The sequence below is a fragment of the Oncorhynchus gorbuscha genome, linkage group LG16 (assembly GCF_021184085.1).
Source record: "Oncorhynchus gorbuscha isolate QuinsamMale2020 ecotype Even-year linkage group LG16, OgorEven_v1.0, whole genome shotgun sequence".
In the NCBI taxonomy this organism is placed as follows: domain Eukaryota; kingdom Metazoa; phylum Chordata; class Actinopteri; order Salmoniformes; family Salmonidae; genus Oncorhynchus; species Oncorhynchus gorbuscha.
Genome location: NC_060188.1, coordinates 66,108,084 through 66,128,585, shown reverse-complemented (window position 1 = coordinate 66,128,585; position 20,502 = coordinate 66,108,084). Strand labels below are relative to the sequence as shown.

The 20,502-nt window shown below is 44.5% G+C and overlaps 1 pseudogene; it reads right to left on the bottom strand.

The window, feature by feature from the left end:
- Nucleotides 1–20,502, bottom strand: part of LOC123999788 — a 112,418-nt pseudogene that overhangs the window by 17,242 nt on the left and 74,674 nt on the right.

Genomic DNA, 20,502 nt, shown 5'->3' with positions numbered 1-20,502 from the left:
TGGCCTGTGTGTTTACGAACATATTCAATCAATCCCTATACCAGTCTGCTGTTCCCACGTGCTTCAAGAGGGCCACCATTGTTCCTGTTCCCAAGAAAGCTAAGGTAACTGAGCTAAACGACTACCGCCCCGTAGCACTCACTTCCGTCATCATGAAGTGCTTTGAGAGACTAGTCAAGGACCATATCATTTCCACCCTACCCTACCTACCCTAGACCCACTCCAATTTGCTTACCGCCCAAATAGGTCCACAGACGATGCAATCTCAACCACACTGCACACTGCCCTAACCCACCTGGACAAGAGGAATACCTATGTGAGAATGCTGTTCATCGACTACAGCTCGGCATTCAACACCATAGTACCCTCCAAGCTCGTCATCAAGCTCGAGACCCTGGGTCTCGACCCCGCCCTGTGCAACTGGGTACTGGACTTCCTGACGGGCCGCCCCCAGGTGGTGAGGGTAGGCAACAACATCTCCTCCCCGCTGATCCTCAACACGGGGGCCCCACAAGGGTGCGTTCTGAGCCCTCTCCTGTACTCCCTGTTCACCCACGACTGCGTGACCACGCACGCCTCCAAATCAATTATCAAGTTTGCGGACGACACAACAGTGGTAGGCTTGATTACCAACAACGACGAGACGGCCTACAGGGAGGAGGTGAGGGCCCTCGGAGTGTGGTGTCAGGATAATAACCTCACACTCAACGTCAACAAAACTAAGGAGATGATTGTGGACTTCAGGAAACAGCAGAGGGAACACCCCCCTATCCACATCGATGGAACAGTAGTGGAGAGGGTAGCTAGTTTTAAGTTCCTCGGCATACACATCACAGACAAACTGAATTTGTCCACTCACACTGACAGCGTCGTGAAGAAGGCGCAGCAGCGCCTATTCAACCTCAGGAGGCTGAAGAAATTCGGCTTGTCACCAAAAGCACTCACAAACTTCTACAGATGCACAATCGAGAGCATCCTGGCGGGCTGTATCACCGCCTGGTACGGCAACTGCTCCGCCCTCAACCGTAAGGCTCTCCAGAGGGTAGTGAGGACTGCACAACGCATCACCGGGGGCAAACTACCTGCCCTCCAGGACACCTACACCACCCGTTGTTACAGGAAGGCCATAAAGATCATCAAGGACATCAACCACCCGAACCACTGCCTGTTCACCCCGCTATCATCCAGAAGGCGAGGTCAGTACAGGTGCATCAAAGCTGGGACCGAGAGACTGAAAAACAGCTTCTATCTCAAGGCCATCAGACTGTTAAACAGCCACCACTAACATTGAGTGGCTGCTGCCAACACACTGTCATTGACACTGACCCAACTCCAGCCATTTTAATAATGGGAATTGATGGGAAATTATGTAAATATATCACTAGCCACTTTAAACAATGCTACCTTATATAATGTTACTTACCCTACATTATTCATCTCATATGCATATGTATATACTGTACTCTACATCATCGACTGCATCCTTATGTAATGCATGTATCACTAGCCACTTTAACTATGCCACTTTGTTTACTTTGTCTACACACTCAACTCATATGTATATACTGTACTCGATACCATCTACTGTATGCTGCTCTGTACCATCACTCATTCATATATCCTTATGTATATATTCCTTATCCCCTTACACCGTGTATAAGACAGTAGTTTTGGAATTGTTAGTTAGATTACTTGTTGGTTATCACTGCATTGTCGGAACTAGAAGCACAAGCATTTCGCTACACTCGCATTAACATCTGCTAACCATGTGTATGTGACAAATACAATTTGATTTGATTTGATTTGCTACACTCGTCAATGTAGCAGACAAGATTTGCTTATAATTCCGTGGTATTATTTTATATTATTTTATAGTATGAAGAATACAATTGAACAAAGCTGGATAAAGTAGAAAGGGTATTTTCTCCAAACGATTTGAGGGAGTGCGCACATGCTGTTATTCTGTGTTGAGCAGTTAACAAAGAAATAGGTACTCCTAAACTCAGCAAAAAAAGAAACGTCCTCTCACTGTCAACTGCATTTATTTTCAGCAAACTTAACATGTGTAAACATTTGTATGAACATAACAAGATTCAACAACTGAGACATAAACTGAACAAGTTTCACAGACATGTGACTAACAGAAATGGAATAATGTGTCTCTGAATAAAGGGGGGTCAAAATCAAAAGTAACAGTCAGTATCTGGTGCATTAAGTACTGCAGTGCATCTCCTCCTCATGGACTGCACCAGATTTGCCAATTATTGCGGTGAGATGTTACCCCACTCTTCCACCAAGCAAGTTCCCGGACATTTCTGGGGGGAATGGCCCTAGCCCTCACCCTCCGATCCTACAGGTCCCAGACGTGCTCAATGGGATTGAGATCCGGGCTCTTCGCTGGCCATGGCAGAACACTGACATTCCTGTATTGCAGGAAATCACTCACAAAACAAGCAGTATGGCTGGTGGCATTGTGATGCTGGAGGGTCATGTCAAGATGTGCCTGCAGGAAGAGTACTACATGAGGGAGGAGGATGTCTTCCCTGTAATGCACAGCGTTGAGATTGCCTGCAGAGATAACAAGCTCAGTCCGATGATGCTGTGACACACCGCCCTAGACCATGACGGACCCTCCACTTCCAAATCGATCCCACTCCAGAGGACAGACAAGTGTAATGCTCTAACGCGAATCTGACCATCACCACGGGTGAGACAAAACCGTGACTCGTCAGTGAAGAGCACTTTTTCCAGTCCTGTCTGGTCCAGCGAAGGTGGGTTTGTGCCCATAGGCGACATCATTGCCGGTGATGTATGGTGAGGACCTGCCTTACAACAGGCCTACAAGCCCTCAGTCCAGCCTCTCTCAGCCTATTGCGGACAGTGTGAGCACTGATGGAGGGATTGTGTGTTCCTAGTGTAACTCGGGCAGTTGTTGTTACCATCCTGTACCTGTCCCACAGGTGTGATGTCCATATGTACCGATTCTGTGCAGGTGTTGTCTCACTGTAGCACTGTCTTAGGCATCTCACAGTGCGGACATTGCAATTTATTGCCATGGTCACATCTGCAGTCCTTATGCCTCCTTGCAGCATGCCTAAGGCACATTCACGCATATGAGCAGGGACCCTGGGTATCTTTCTTTGGGTGATTTTCAGAATCAGTAGAAAGACCTATTTCGTGTCCTAAGATTTCATAACTGTTGTCACGCCCTGGTCTTAGTATTTTGTGTTTATATATTTATTTGGTCAGGCCAGGGTGTGACATGGGTTTATTATGTTGTGTTTTCATATTGGGGTTTTAGTAGGCATTGGGATTGTGGCTGAGTAGGGGTGTCTAGCATAGGCTATGGCTGCCTGAGGCGGTTCTCAATCAGAGTCAGGTGATTCTCGTTGTCTCTGATTGGGAACCATATTTAGGTAGCCTGGGTTTCACTGTCTGTTTTGTTGGTGATTGTTCCTGTCTCTGTGTTTGTTGTCACAAGATAGGCTGTATAGGTTTTCACGTTCCGTTTGTTGTTTTTGTATACTTAGTTATTTCATGTATCGTTCTAATCTCCATTAAAGAACATGAGTAACCACCACGCTGCATTTTGGTCCGACTCTTTCAATAGACGAACGCTGTTACAACTGTGACGTTAATTGCCTACTGTCTGTAAGCTGTTAGTGTCCTGTGTAGCTCAGTTGGTAGAGCATGGCGCTTGTAGTGCCAGGGTAGTGGGTTCGATCCCCGGGACCACCCATACGTAGAATGTATGCACACATGACTGTAAGTCGCTTTGGATAAAAGCGTCTGCTAAATGGCATATATTATTATTATTATATCTTAACAACTGTTCCACAGGTGCATGTTCATTAATTGTTTATGGTTAATTGAACAAGCATGGGAAGCAGTGTTTAAACCCTTTACAATGAAGATCTGTGAAGTTATTTGGATTTTTCCTAATTATCTTTGAATAAGAAAATGTGTGTTTCTTTTTTGATGAGTTTATATGATTAATTTAGAGTTATAAATGTAACTTTAGTTGTTCTACAAAACATTGGGCTATATGTTTTCATTTTTAATACATTGTAAGGCTGCAAGATGAGACTAATGATCATTTGAAAAAAGTTGCTTGAAAGGCATGAGCTCTGCTTTGTTTATTTGTGCAGGCTGTACACACTCCAATAGTCTCTCATTCACAATTTGACAAGCACTTGATAACGCCTCGATTTCCACGGCGGGATCTCCTTTGTGGCCATAATGCAGCCTAACAAAATCCATGCCTTTTGCGACCCGGAGTGCTGCGTTGTGCCCTTCTCCCTGAGTGAGCTGCGCAATCCGAAGCGCCTCTCACTCACATGGCTCTCCATCACGTGATCAGGTCTTTCTCACAGGCTACAAGTGAAGATAGACACATCGGGATGCAACTGTGCACGTCCTTATCCAATTCTGAGGTGCATATTGAAGATATTGGAAGAACTGTCCACATTTACTTTTCGTCAGCCAACAAGATGAGTAGGCCTAACGAACAGCAAAAGCACTAGCCTATGTGAATATACTATCCCCATAGTACAACAGTCGACCTATTCTGTGTGAGAAATTAATATTCCAAGCATAGTCTGTGAGATGCGATAGATCCCAAATTAATACAACTAGAGTCAAAAAAATTTTTTATGCAATGTTAATGACGCAACAGATCAGAACGTTTAGCTTAAAATGTTGATAAACTATTAGGCTATTTCTTCACATTATAAACGCAGCAATGCGCACATGGTAGTAGGCTATAAGCCCAAATGTTCCATTAGCAGAAAACACCATTATCAAAAGTGACCGCAAATGCAATTATGCTTGTAATGCTTTTATTATAAAGGTGCATTTTTATGGTTAAAATTATCTTCCCCAAACATAAAACTCACGCACTGCTTATATATGCTCTACACCACTTGTAAAGCGGATTAATGTGCTTAATTTTAATAAGTAATTTGGCCACTTCAGCTGTGATAATATCCTTATTAAAACATATAGGCCTATGGGCTAGGCTACATGAGGTGTACTACTATGATAAGAAAAAGTCACACAAAAAAGTATTTGTTTCTTATGCTGGGCATCATTCACAAGTGATAATATATAATTCACAAGTGATAGGCTAATATTGTCACCCATCAGACTCTTCTTTAATATTGTCTTTGCATATCCTAACTAATATATGTGTGACATTTGTTTTGATTTAGAATGGACCATTATCATGCACCTGAATCGAAACAGGCAGCTGGGAAAAATGCACTTAAATAGCGAATGGATGACGCTTTTCCCCGTGGTTTATTTTCATGCCAGCCATGTAGGCTATACTCCTGTTGTAAATATAAGCAATGTGCTTAATATTCTGAAAGTTGAGAAATAAATATAGTGGACCTAGCCTATAGAAAGCTGATGGGATCCTTGTCTTTTTATTAGCGGCCATCACTCTGTTTTCTCCTGCATTTGCATAGTCTATAGAACTGTTGTGCAACATGAGCTCATAGGCTCATGGGAAGTGTTTGATTAGATTCACAAATACATTTGCATTGATGTCAGAGTGATTAGAGGGACAATATAGTTCCAGGCAATTAGAAAGTTTGATAGCCTAATTACTGTGACTACCTTCATGACTCAGTCACCGCAACAGCCCTAGCTCCACCTACCCTCGGCCAGGGGCTTGATGGTGATGATGTCGCTGGCGTTTCCGCGGCCGGCTGCGGTGACGGCCACCACCCAGATGCTGTACTGACGGTTCCTGCTCAGGTTGGGGATACGGTAGAAGAAGATGTCTGGAGCTGCTTCAAACTCACTGCTCACCTGTAGGAGGGGAGAGACCGGCATGATGTTAGCAGAGAGATACAGGACCTATTCCAAATGTCTGTAACAAACTATCATGACAATGTGAGCTGGAGGGATGGTTTATAAGACCTCTCATGCCATATCTAGTCTAGCCCCTGAACCTGGTGCCTTCCTTTCCTACAATTATGTTAGGCCTCAAATTTATTGTATGCCCACCACTGACTTGCCTTCATCACTATGCTCTGAGACCCTGTACTCTGTGCCCTCCTTACCGTGGGGTGTGGGTTAGAGCAGAAGACAGTGTATTTCCTGATGATGCCGTTGAGTTTGAGAGGAGGGAGCCACGACACAAACACCACTGAGTTAGATGCTGCCGCTGCCTTCACGCCAGCCGGAGGACCAGGGACTGGTGAGGGAAAACCGTGAAATAGGGAAATATACATTATTACCCTTATTCTTGTTTTGAGCAACATCTAAGGAAACCACTCTGTATTTAAATTTGGTCAGTGTCAAAATCTGTCATTCCAGTGAGCGTGCCTTAACTTCTTATGCTACATGGCGATCTGCAATATGCTGGAGCTGCAGTTTTTCACCTACTAATGTGAGTTGTCTGCACCGATTATCAACTCATATTTCTATAATTTCACACCAAATTCAAACAGAAGTCCTGTCAAAATGATTTATACTTGGCAACATGCTCTTCCATAATGCAAGAGGGGATATGCGGATCTAGGCACGGTTTACCTGCCAGTTGACCCCTGGCCTCTAGGTTAACCCCCATTTAGTATGATACAGTTTTGCATCTTCCCGCTAACTGTTAAGGTTAGAATTTAGGGAGGGTAAGCTGATCCTAGATCAGTGCCTGGGGTGTCCTGGTCTACAAGTGTGCGTACCATCCTCCTTGGTGCGGGTGAAGATCTGCTCACTGCGCACCCCATCCCCTGCCCGGGTGAAGGTCAGCACCTGGATGCTGTAGTTAGTGTACTTCTCCAGACCATCCAGCTCCAGAGATGGCTTAGAGGTGGTCACGTTACGGATCTCCCCCAGCTCTGAGAGAGAGAAGAAGAGAAGGGGATAGAGAGCAATTAGAAAAATATGGGGAGGAGGAAGGCAGAGAAAGAGAAGTACATAGCAAGGAAAAGAGACAGGGAAGAAGGAAGAAAAACAAGGATATCAAGAGTTGTCAAATGCAGAATGAACTAATTTACTTGAGTTACAGCACTTGTCAAATGCCAAATTAACTAACTACAGTGAGGGAAAAAAGTATTTGATCCCCTGCTGATTTTGCACGTTTGCCCACTGACAAATAAATGATCCGTCTATAATTTTAATGCTAGGTTTATTTGAACAGTGAGAGACAGAATAACAACAACAAAAAATCCAGAAAAAACACATGTCAAAAATGTTATACATTTATTTGCATTTTAATAAGGGAAATAAGTATTTGACCCCTCTGCAAAAGATGACTTAGTACTTGGTGGCAGAAACCCTTGTTGGCAATCAAAGAGGTCAGAATTTTCTTGTAGTTGGCCACCAAGTTTGCACACATCTCAGGAGCGATTTTGTCCCACTCCTCTTTGCAGATCTTCTCCAAGTCATTAAGGTTTCGAGGCTGACATTTGGCAACTTGAACCTTCAACTGCCTCCACAGATGTTCTATGGGATTAAGGTCTGGAGACTGGCTAGGCCACTTGAGCCACTCCTTTGTTGCCTTGGCTGTGTGTTTTGGGTCATTGTCATGCTGAAATTCCCATCCGCGACCCATTTTCAATGCCCTGGCTAAGGGAAGGAGGTTCTCACCCAAGATTTGACGGTACAAGGCCCCACCCATCGTCCCTTTGATGCGGTGAAGTCGTCCTGTCCCCTTAGCAGAAAAACACCCCCAAAGCATAATGTTTCCACCTCCATGTTTGACGATGGGGATCTTGTTCTTGGGGTCATAGGCAGCATTCCTCCTCCTCCAAACACGGCGAGTTGAGTTGATGCCAAAGAGCTCCATTTTGGTCTCATCTGACCACAAAACTTTCACCCAGTTGTCCTCTGAATCATTCAGATGTTCATTGGCAAACTTCAGACGGGCATGTATATGTGCTTTCTTGAGCAGGGGGACTTTGCAGGTGCTGCAGGATTTCAGTCCTTCACAGCGTAATGTGTTACCAATTGTTTTCTTGGTGACTATGGTCCCAGCTGCCTTGAGATCATTGACAAGATCCTCCCCTGTAGTTCTGGGCTGATTCCTCACCGTTCTCATGATCATGTTTTCAGGGCTGAAATAAAAGATTCCAGAAACATTTCATACGCACAAAAAGTTTATTTCTCTCAAATTTTGTGCACAAATTTGTTTACATCTCTGTAAGTCAGCAATTTGTCTTTGCTTTTGTTGGTGACAATAAAAGGCCACTCTAAAAAAATGTAAGGTACAGTTGAAGTCAGAAGTTTACATACACCTTAGTCAACTACATTTAAACTCAGTTTTTCACAATTCCTGACATTTAATACTAGTACAAATGCCCTGTCTTAGGTCAGTTAGGATCACCACATTATTTTAAGAATGTGATATGTCAGAATAATAGTAGAGAGAATGATTATTTCAGCTTTTATTTTTTCATCACATCCCCAGTGGGTCAAAAGTTTACATACACTCAATTAGTATTTGGTAGCATTGCCTTTAAATGGTTTAACTCGGGTCAAACACTTCGGTTAGCCTTCCACAAGCTTCCCACAATAAGTTGGGTGAATTTTGGCCCATTCCCCCTGACAGAGCTGGTGTAACTGAGTCAGGTTTGTAGGGCTCCTTGCTCGCACACGCTTTTTCAGTTCTGCCCAGAAATGTTCTATGGGATTGAGGTCAAGGCTTTGTGATGGCCACTCCAATACTTTGACTTTGAAGTCCTTAAGCCATATGCCACAACTTTGGAAGTATGCTTGTTTTCATTGTCCATTTGGAAGACCCATTTGCAAACAAACTTTAACTTCCTGACTGATGTCTTGAGATGTTGCTTCAATATATCCACATAAATATCTTGCCTCATGATGCCATCTATTTTGTGAAGTGCACCAGTCCCTCCTGCAGAAAACATGATGCTGCCACCCCCATGCTTCACGTTTGGGATGGTGTTCTTCTGCTTGCAAGCCTCCCCATTTTTCCTCCAAACATAACAATGGTCATTATGGCCAAACAGTTCTATTTTTGTTTCATCAGACTAGAGGACATTTCTCCAAAAAGTACAAGCTTTGTCACCACTTGCAAAACTTAGTCAGGCTTTTTTATAGCAGTTTTGGAGCAGTGGCTTCTTCCTTGCTGAGCGGCCTTTCAGGTTATGTCGTTATAGAACTTGTTTTACTGTGGGTATAGATACTTTTGTACCTGATTCCACCAGCATCTTCACAAGGTCCTTTGCTGTTGTTCTGCGATTGATTTGCACTTTTCGTACCTTCAGGCGTTTGGAAATTGCTCCCAATGATGAACCAGAGTTGTAGAGGTCTACAATTTTTTTTTGAGGTCTTGGCTGATTTATTTTGATTTTCCCATGATTTCAAGCAAAGAGACACTGAGTTTGAAGGTAGGCCTTCAATTGACTCAAATGATGTCTTATTAGCCTAATCGAAGTTTCTAAACCCATGACAGCTGGCACAGTCAACTTAGTGTATGTAAACTTCTGACCCTACTGGAATTATAATACAGTGAACTAATAACATTTGTGGAGTGGTTGAAAAACTAGTTTTAATGACTCCAAACTATGTGTCCGTTAACTTCTGACTTGACCAACCTAAGTGTATATTAACTGTATCTGTGACCAACAGATGCATATGTGTATTCCCAGTCATGTGAAATCCATAGATTAGGTTCTAATTTATTTATTTAAATTGACTGATTTCCTCATATGAACTGTAACTCAGGAAAATCAATGAAATTGTTCTATGTTGAATTTATATTTTTGTTCAGTATATATAAAATACGCAAATATACCCTGAGTGTACAAAACATTAGGAACACCTGCCTAACATGGAGTTGCTAACATGGAGGTCAAGTTGGCGGGATGTCTTTTTGGTGGGGGACCATTCTTGACACACAAGAAACTGTTGAATGTGAAAAACCCAGCACTCAAACCAAGGCACTTAAATATGTTGTCTTGCTCATTCACCCTTTGAATGGCACACATAAACAATCCATGTCTCGATTGTCTCAATGTTTCAAAATCTTAGTTCTCCCCTTCATCTACATTGATTGAAGTGTATTTAACAGGTGACATCAATAAGGGATCAAAGCTTTCACCTGGTCAGTCCATGTCATGGAAAGAGAAGGTGTTCCTAATGTTCCTAATGTTTTGTACACTCAGTGTATATACACTGCTCAAAAAAATAAAGGGAACACTAAAATAACACATCCCAGATCTGAATGAATGAAATATTCTTATTAAATACTTTTTTCTTTACATAGTTGAATGTGCTGATAACAAAATCACAAAAAAATTATCAATGGAAATCAAATTTATCAACCCATGGAGGTCTGGATTTGGAGTCACACTCAAAATTAAAGTGGAAACCAGGCTGATCCAACTTTGATGTAATGTCCTTAAAACAAGTAAAAATGAGGCTCAGTAGTGTGTGTGGCCTCCACGTGCCTGTATGACCTCCCTACAACGCCTGGGCATGCTCCTGATGAGGTGGCGGATGGTCTCCTGAGGGATCTTCTCCCAGACCTGGAGTAAATCATCCGCCAACTCCTGGACAGTCTGTGGTGCAACAGATGGAGCGAGACATGATGTCCCAGATGTGCTCAATTGGATTCAGGTCTGGGGAACGGGCGGGCCAGTCCATAGCATTAATGCCTTCCTCTTGCAAGAACTGCTGACACACTCCAGCCACCTGAGGTCTAGCATTTTCTTGCATTAGGAGGAACCCAGGGCCAACCGCACCAGCATATGGTCTCACAAGGAGTCTGAGGCTACCTCTGGCGAGCACATGGAGGGCTGTGTGGCCCCCCAAAGAAATGCCACCCCACACCAGGACTGACCCATCGCCAAACCGATCATGCTGGAGGATGTTGCACGCAGCAGAACGTTCTCCACGGCGTCTCCAGACTGTCACGTCTGTCACATGTGCTCAGTGTGAACCTGCTTTCATCTGTGAAGTGCACAGGGCGCCAGTGGCGAATTTGCCAATCTTGGTGTTCTCTGGCCAATGCCAAACGTCCTGCACGGTGTTGGGCTGTAAGCACAACCCCCACCTGTGGACGTCGGACCCTCATACCACCCTCATGGACTCCGTTTCTGACCGTTTGAGCAGACACATGCACATTTGTGGCCTGCTGGAGGTCATTTTGCAGGGCTTTGGCAGTGCTCCTCCTGCTCCTCCTTGCACAAAGGCGGAGGTAGCGGTCCTGCTGCCGGGTTGTTGCCCTCCTATGGCCTCCTCCACGTCTCCTGATGTACTGGCCTGTCTCCTGGTAGCGCCTCCATGCTCTAGACACTACGCTGACAGACACAGCAAACCTTCTTGTCACAGCTCGCATTGATGTGCCATCCTGCATTAGCTGCACTACCTGAGCCACTTGTGTGGGTTGTAGACTCCGTCTCATGCTACCACTAGAGTGAAAGCACCGCCAGCATTCAAAAGTGACCAAAACATCAGCCAGGAAGCATAGGAACTGAGAAGTGGTCTGTGGTTATCACCTGCAGAACCACTCCTTTATTGGGGGGGGGTCTTGCTAATTGCCTATAATTTCCACCTGTTGTCTATTCCATTTGCACAACAGCATGTTACATTTATTGTCAATCAGTGTTGCTTCCTAAGACAGTTTGATTTCACAGAAGTGTGATTGACTTGGAGTTACATTGTGTTGTTTAAGTGTTCCCTTTATTTTTTTGAGCAGTGTATATTTAATTAAGTTAATTTAAAACAAGAACAATAGCTAGGTTTTACAACCAATTGGCGACCGATTTTAATGCGAATATTCAAAAATCTGCATGAAGAAAATATGTGCATTTTCATACCAGTGGTGCTTCCACCAAACATACTTTTAGCAGATAAAATCAGTGGGTGATGATGTAATGCACACAAAATGTACTTTTTTGCTTAGGTTTTCATGTGTTTCCATCGTATTTTCAACTCCACCGATAGTTTTGTCCCAGAAACTGCTGTGTTAATTAGAAAATGTGCCTACTGTGGTCTTGGCATGTGCACTCTAGCCAACAGCTTGCCGATACAGTGTGGGTAAGCTGTGCGGGTACACTAGTCTACATGATGAGATTATTATGGATATTATTATTTGTCAAACAGCAGTCAAGCATCAGTCATCATGTCATCAGAATAAGACCCTCGATAATCAGTGGAGGCTGTTGATGGCTCACAATAATGTCCGTAAAGGAGCAAATGGAATGGCATCAAACACATGTATTTGGTACCATTTCACTAACTCCTCTTCATCTTTTACCACGAGCTCGTCCTCCCCAATAAAGGTGCCACCAACCTCCTGTGCTTGATATATATTGGCAAGGAGCATCAAGACCACCTTGCACTTTCACAACCCTGTGAAGTTCATCATAATTCTTTCCAGCTTTTTTTCAGCTGTTTTTCAGCTCTAATAAATTGCATGGTTTCCCCGAGTCGCAGTGGGAGGACCACACACCATGTCATCGCGTGACTCCCAAGTTTACTTTAATACGATGGTTGTAATATCAATATTTGCTAAAAAAATGAGTTTCCACTGCAATTTCTCATATAGTACATATTACAGACACAAAACGATCCCCCCCATGTCAATCGAACAAATGATCTGTCTGCATTTTTTAAATTGTACCGAAACTCCCTGTTTCCATCACAGCTGTCATGATTATTATTATTCTGTTTTAATCTGGTATGACTTTATTCACATAACACGTGATTACAGTATAACAAAACATAAGGTTTAGGAGTGAGTAGTGATGCATTGCACCAGATTTGAGCTAACAGCTAATATACATCTACAATCTCTTGGCAGGTGAACAAATAAACATGAATACATTTGATACATACATCAGACATTATTCAAAACAGAAGGCAAGACATTACACATAAAAATAATTGCACATGCTGTTGGACTTGATAATATTGGGGTTGTAAAAACACGTAAAACACCTAGTTAAAAACAAAATATTGAAAAAAACGCAGTTATTGCACCTGTTGTATACACATGTGTGTGTTCTAGAGTGTTTTCTATTGCAATAAAATGTCACTGTGGTTTATTAGATTAAAATCAGTGTGAACACTTTTGATTGGACTTAACCCATGTTTTTGTCTTTGATGAGAAGGCTTGGAGGCTTCCTAAAGCTTTCAGGGAGGAGGGGAGGCCATTCCATGCCTTTATCACTTTGTATGTGATATACTTGTACAGTATATCACATACATAAAATAAGGTGGCCAAGGATGTCTTAGCGGTGAACATACATAACACCTTATTCAATCAAACCATGGACACAAATACGGGATTGAAAAGCCCATCCAAGGTCTGTTCTGGTGAGCCTCTCCTTGACTCTGACAAAGCTTCTCTAAGTGTTGAATTATAGATGTCTCTCCATCTCGCTCCTCTTTCTCTCTTTCACTTCCCTTTTTCTCTCCATTCCCTCTCTCTCTCTCTTCCCTCCTCTACTGCAGTCTGGATGTGAGCCACAGTCTGCTAGTGCGCCATCCTCCCTGTTAGTACAGGTGTTCCTCCTCCTCCCTCTCTCCCTCCCTCCTCCTCACTCTCTTTAATGATGCCATTCAAACACCAAACTGTCCCAATGCAGCCATAGCATATTAACAGCTCAGGTGTTCTACACTAGCTGGAATCTGTTCTTCTATGTCTCTGTAGCTCCATCCTTTATGGTTGTGTTGTGAGCTGTTCAGAGCACTTCCTTGGGATATAACAGTGAGTGAAAGGTTTACGAGTCAGAATGCTGTGATTTGGAAATGTATAGTACAATATATGCTGTGGTTTACGATAGTTTTAATCACTATTCTGACTCATGAAATGGGTGATAAATATACACCATTGATGAGTGCTTGAATGCAAATAAAAAAATAAAACATTATTTTGAGTTTGATTACTGCAGTGACGGGACAGAGTCAAATGTTTAGAACAGCAGTGTTGGATGAATAAAACAAAGTTGTTCCACTGACTTAGAAAAAGGGCCTATAGCCCCGTCTGCTGGTGCATGAGGGTTTAACAACCCATGACATTTGGCTCATATTTTGAATATATGAAGAGCACAACAGGCACTGGCTGAAGGTTTAGACAAGTGTCTTAGACAATAAATACATAAATATGATTTTTTTATCGCACATAATGAGTGACATATTTCATTTAAATGAATAAGATCTGTATTCATACTCAATGTTACATACGATATCAATATGTATAGAATATATACAACACATGGCTATGGCTGTAGTATTGTTGGGACTCTGGAGCGTGTCCCACTATGAAATGCACTGTTACTATACAAACTAGATTGAGCTGTCAGGCTGTGAGCGGTGCTTTTCTATTAGTGCATCCAGGGGCCATCAGCGAAGATGTGATATGACAGATGAGGGGTCAAAGGTAACGTGGCTGTCAGAAGCGGTCACCCTGATGTCTCTCCAGCACGTGACGACTGCATGCCATGCCAGGCTGTCTGAATTGGACTAGAAAGCCTGGGTCACTGCTAATGTGTCTCATTCATCCACTTCAATTTTCATGCATAGCGAATCATTGAATCGTTGATACTGTATAAATTCTATATACAGTGTGTCTTGGAGAGTTACGGACCAGGCAAGATACAGTATAACATCTACATCCTTCCCTCTGTGTGTGTGTGTGTACTGTGTACTGTGTACTGTGTGTCGCTGTACCTCCGTCTGGCAGGTTGGCCCAGTAGATGACTCTGAAGCCAAGCAGGATGCCGTTGAGGGCATCTTTAGGAGGGGTCAGCCAGGACAGAGAGATAACCTCTGGGGACGCCGCCGTGGCCTGGACGTTCTCTGGAGGTCGGCTGGGAACTGTTACAACCAGGCAGGAGGAAAAACAACACTGTTACCTCACTCTCCAAACAAGAAGCATGAACAGAAGAGATTACTGAAGAGACAAAAATATTGAGCTACTCTTGGAGGACAATGGAAGTGAACTTCAAAATGCTTATTTGAACTTTTGGGATCTAGCATTCATCATGCTTTCTTGAGCCATGGCAATAATGACCGCCACATACTGATCATGTGACAGTCACAACACAAGCAGTATCAACACTATCCACTAGATGGCAATAAAGCTCCATCCTGGGAGTTCCCCTCAAAGAAAAAACATCTGCCGTTTGACCCTTGATGCACCACAATAGAATACCTTCATTCAGCGAAATAAATTTGTGAAATCCATAAGATTTCCACTGTCTAGCATATTGTTACTGATAGCTAAGGGCAGTGTCTGTGTGTGTGTGTGTGTGTGTGTGTGTGTGTGTGTGTGTGTGTGTGTGTGTGTGTGTGTGTGTGTGTGTGTGTGTGTGTGTGTGTGTGTGTGTGTGTGTGTGTGTGTGTGTGTGTGTGTGTGTGTGTGTGTGTGTGTGTGTGTGTGTGTGTGTGTGTGTGTGTGTTTGTGTGTGTGTGCGTGCGTGTGCGTGGGCCTTAGTGCATGTGCGCGTGTCCTCACCATCCTCCAGTGTGGTAGAGATGACCTCCTGGGAGGAGGGTCCAGTCCCAGCGCTGTTGCTGGCCTGCACCACCACCCCATACTGGGTGAACTTCTTCAGGTTGTCCAGGGTGATGCTCTCACTGTGGTCGTTGTCCCCCGTCGTCTCCATGGTGATGACATTGAACTGGTAGTTTCCCCCGGAGCTGAACTCCCTGTAGCCCACCTGGTAGCCTCGGATCGCTCCGTTCTGGAGGTGCTTCTTAGGAGCCTGGGGGAGGACAGAGAGGGGGAGTGAAGAAGGAGGAGAGGGAAACGCACATTAGATATTGGGGAAAATTTGTATTTTTCAAAAGCTCTTTAAGGACAGAAGAATGGTTGTGGCCCTCAAGGCCCTGAAGAGTAGCAGACCATGTAGCAAACAGACCATAGAGCTGCAGTAAGGGTTATTCAGTCAGTGGTATTAGCAGGTTAAATGTATCTTACCCTCCAGGAGACTTTGATGCTCTGAGAGGAGAAAGCTTCAAGCTGCACATCTTGTGGGGGACCATCAGGGGCTAGAAGAAAAGACACATTAAGGTAATTGAGATCTGAGCTACTGTCAGTGCAGTAGATGAGGTACAGGGCAAAGAAGTCAGTCTACCAGCATTCTGCCAATGGAATGGAACTATCCAAACTGAGTGTATTTTGAAGGTTATGCCAAGGTCAAGTCAATTCTACGATTCTGAGACATGGAATGCTAAGGTCCTACTGTATCTATGGGTAGACCAGAGTAGTTGGTCTCAGATGGCCCAGCCCACTTCACAATAATGAAGATGGTGGTCATGTTTATGAGAGGTCATGGGGGACAGACAGTCAAAAGAGAAGTGAGAGAGAGAAGTGCAGAGTGGGGGTTGGGAGGAACCACCAAAGAACCACCAAAGGGAACAGGGGCAATTTGCAGAGGGGCTGGCCCGTGGTCTATTGATTGCAGTGTGACATTTACAACATGGTCTGTTAATTGAAAAGTCCTGCTTTTAGTGCAGGGTCAGCGTGTCTTCATTAATGCAATAGAGCCAATGGAGCTGATGTCACTCTACTGTTAATGAATTGACTTGACTCCCCATTCCCCTCTTACAACATTAATGTTCTAGATGCATTTTATGGGACGTTGCAAGAATATTCATGTGTCTAGTTTTCTAAGGGTTAGGAGAATATTTAATCAACATTCCACCAGACATACACAGGACATGGTTGCCATGTTCTCAGAAATTCAGAAAAGTTCTAGACACATTTCATGAGAATGTTGCAATAGGGTTAGTAGAATATTCCAACAACATCATGTTCTATGGGTCTTCAGTACTTGCCACTTGGTGTATGTGATCAATTAATTCGGTGGGCTCATACACTACCCTCTTCGGGCCGACCGGGTGTTGAGAGGACAGTGTGAGGTCTTAGGGGAAAGTACTGGTGGCCCACCTTAGCTAAGGACGTGAGGTTTTATGTCTCCTCCTGTTCGGTGTGCGCTCAGAGTAAGGCTTCTCGACACCTGCCAAGAGGGAAGTTACATACAGCCCCTCCCCGTTCCACAATGGCCGTGGTTCCATCTGTCGGTGGAGTTTCTCACCGATCTTCCCCCGTCTCAAGGGAACACTACGATCCTGGTTGTTGTGGATCGGTTTTCTAAGTCCTGCCTTCTCCTCCCATTGCCCGGTCCCCCTACGGCCCTACAGACTGAGGAGGCCCTGTTTACCCACGTCTTCCGGCACTACAGGGTGCCTGGGGACATCGTTTCTGATCAGGGTCTCCAGTTCACGTTCCGATTTTGGAGGCATTTATGGAGCGTCTGTGGGTCTCGGTCAGCCTGACCTCGGGTTATCACCCGAGAGTAATGGGCAGGTGAAGAGAGTGAACAAGGATGTAGGTAGGTTTCTGCGTTCGTATTGCCAGGACCGGCCAGGAGAATGGGCGAGATACGTTCCATGGGCGGAGGTGGCTCAGAACTCACTCCGCCACTCCTCCACGAACATGTCACCTTTTCAGTGCGTGTTGGGCTACCAACTGGTCCTGGCACCGTGGCATCAGAGCCAGACCGAAGCTCCTGCGGTGGAGGAGTGTGTGCAGCGCTCAAAGGAGACCTGGAGGGCCATCCAGGAATCACTCAAGCAAGCTGGTAGACGGCAGAAGAGGAGCGCTGACCGCCACCGCAGTGAGGCCCCTGTGTTCGCACCGGGGGACAGGGTCTGGCTCTCGACCCAAACCTGCCCCTCCGCCTGCTTCGCCGGAAGCTGGGGCCGCAGTGTGTGGGGCCATTTAAAGTCGCGAGGAGGATAAACAAGGGGTGTTATCGGTTACAGCTCCCTTCTTACTATCGTATTAACACTCGTTTAATGTGTCTCTCCTCAGGCCGGTGGTGGCTGGTCCCCTGCAGGAAGGTGAGGTGCCTGAGGTCCCTCACCCCCCTCTGGACATCGAGGGGTCCCCGGCGTACACCGTACATTCTATTCTGGACTCTAGATGCCGGGTGAGGGGCCTACAGTACCTCGTGGATTGGGAGGGGTACGGTCCGGAGGAGAGGTGCTGGGGGGAGACATCTTGGATCCATCACTGGTGAGGGATTTCCATCGCCTGCATCCGGATCGCCCTGCGCCTCTCCCTCTGGGTCGTCATCGAGGCCGGTGTCGCTCTTCAGGGGAGGGGGGGTACTGTCACGACTTCCACCGAAGGTGGCTCCCCTACCTGTTTGGGCGGTGCTCGGCTGTTGTCGTCACCGGTCTACTAGCTGCCACCGATTCCCTTTTTCCTTTTCTGTTGGTTATGTCTTATCGGTTTCACCTGTTCCTCGTTTGGGGTTTGGTTTAGGGCTATTTAAGCCTGGTATGCCCACCTGCTTTTGTGCGGGCTTGTTTCTCTGTTCTGTTGTGTGGATGGTATAGTTTGTATTTTTTCCGGACTGTTTGGGTCCTGTTTTGGGCCGGTCATTTTCTTAGCCTGTTGTTTTGGCAGGACTATTTATCACCAAAATAAATATGTTTTTCCTTCAACCTCTGCTCTCTGCGCCTGACTCCGCACCCATCACTCCTAGTTATGTAACAAGACCAGGGTTTACCAAACTCGGCTCTCTGGAACCCATGAGGTGCACATTTTGTTTTTTGCCCTAGCACTACATAGCTGAGTCAAATAATCAACTAATCATCAAGCTTTGATAATTTAAATCAGCTGTGTAGTGTTAGGGCAAAAAACAAAAGTTGCATCCCCTTGGGGTCCCGAGGACAGAGTTTGGGAAATGCTGCCTTAGACACTGTAGATCCTAAGGAGCTAAACTATGATTTTTCACTGTCTTTGTTTCTATAATGTTATTGCCTTGATTTTATTGATCTCTGTGTCTCCGGATTCACAAAGACCCAAATATCACACTATTTCTGTTATTATTAACATTCTTTTGTACTATCATTTGCCATTTACCTTGATGAAATCATTATTATTTTCGTACATTGTTGTGTCTCAATCGGCCACTAGGCTATAAAAAGGAACTAAATGCAATGGTCAGGTCACTCTGAGGAAGACGTCAGCTTAACGTTAAAACGTCAGTCACCTGTTCGCATCCTGTGCTTCTACACCTGCATTGCTTGCTGTTTGGGGTTTTAGGCTGGGTTTCTGTACAGCACTTTGAGATATCAGCTGATGTACGAAGGGCTATATAAATACATTTGATTTGATTTGATTACAGTGAGCTAAAATAAATCAATCTCAGCATTTTTTTTGAGTGCTCCAACTCCTTTCTACCTCAAATTAGTGCTATTGGAAGTTTATCTTGGTAAACCCTTTTCGTCATTGTTGTTGAGCACCCTTCCCTTCCTCTGTTTGGTGCAAAGTGCAAAGGCCCACATTGACACCATGTTCTGTATATGTTTGGTGGGCCGTTGATGGAATATTCACCAAACCCGCAGAAAACTGGACACATGAATGAATGTTCTTGCAATGGTCTCATTCAACGTGTATAGAACATTAATATCTTATGATCTGAGAACATGGGAACCACAATCTCGGTAAGCTCTATTTCACATTAAGGGAATGGTCTCTTGGAGACATTCCTTGCACATCACGGGAACATTCCTATGAAAACCTTAGTTAATGACCTATTGAGACTCTTAAGAGAACGTTCTCTAAAGTTGCGGGAATGTTTGTTGTTAGCTGGGATGTCTGTGTGTGTATGCTGCAAGTGCATACATATTACCAGTGGTGGTCTGGTGAGTCTATACCTGCTTCGTCTGTGGTGATGGTGAGTTCATTGCTGGCCTCACTCTTGCCGATGTGGTTCTTGGCGAACATGCGGATGCTGTAGGTGGAGGAGGGGTGCAGGTCTATGATGGTGGCCTGGTTGAGCTGGGGAGACACATCTTTGGTCCTTTGGGCTGTTTCCCAGGAGCCTGCAGGGCCAGAGGTCAAGGTTTATGTGGGTTTGTGAGGACCACTGAGTGGGGCTAGAGGTCAGCGCCTGCTAAGTGCATTAATCTGCGGTATTGAATTATAGCACTGAGACAAGAAAATATAATGAATCATGATTATTTGGAAGACAAAAGGAGCACATCCATCTTAACATGATGATACAGAGAAGCCTTTAATCAGGATAGACTATAGACATACACAGGAAGTTAAAGGATTTGTATTCATACAGTGTTTCGCCTAAGATTATCTTTAGCAGCGGTGGAAAAGGCAGTGGTTGTAGGGGGGGTTGCTCTTTCCTGGGGGTGTTCTGGGGAATGCACCTCCGGGAGATTTTTTTGTAGAACGACTGTGAGAATGTCACTGATGGTGTTTTTTTTAAGACATTCTACTCCAAAGTGCATGAAAATGACATTTTGTTGACACCATCTGAAATATAACTAATGTGTGCCACTGCACTGTATGAAGATGAGGAGCAAGTGGTGGCTGTGCACTCGTGGCTCTCATTCGCGCCACTGCTCACTTTGTTTGCTACAAATTGATGTTGTCACTTGTCACTCTGTCCCTGTTAAAGGGATAGTGCGAAATTTTGGAAATCAAGCCATTTTATACTTTTCCAGAATCAGAATAACTCGTGACTCATTGATACCATGTTTATGTCT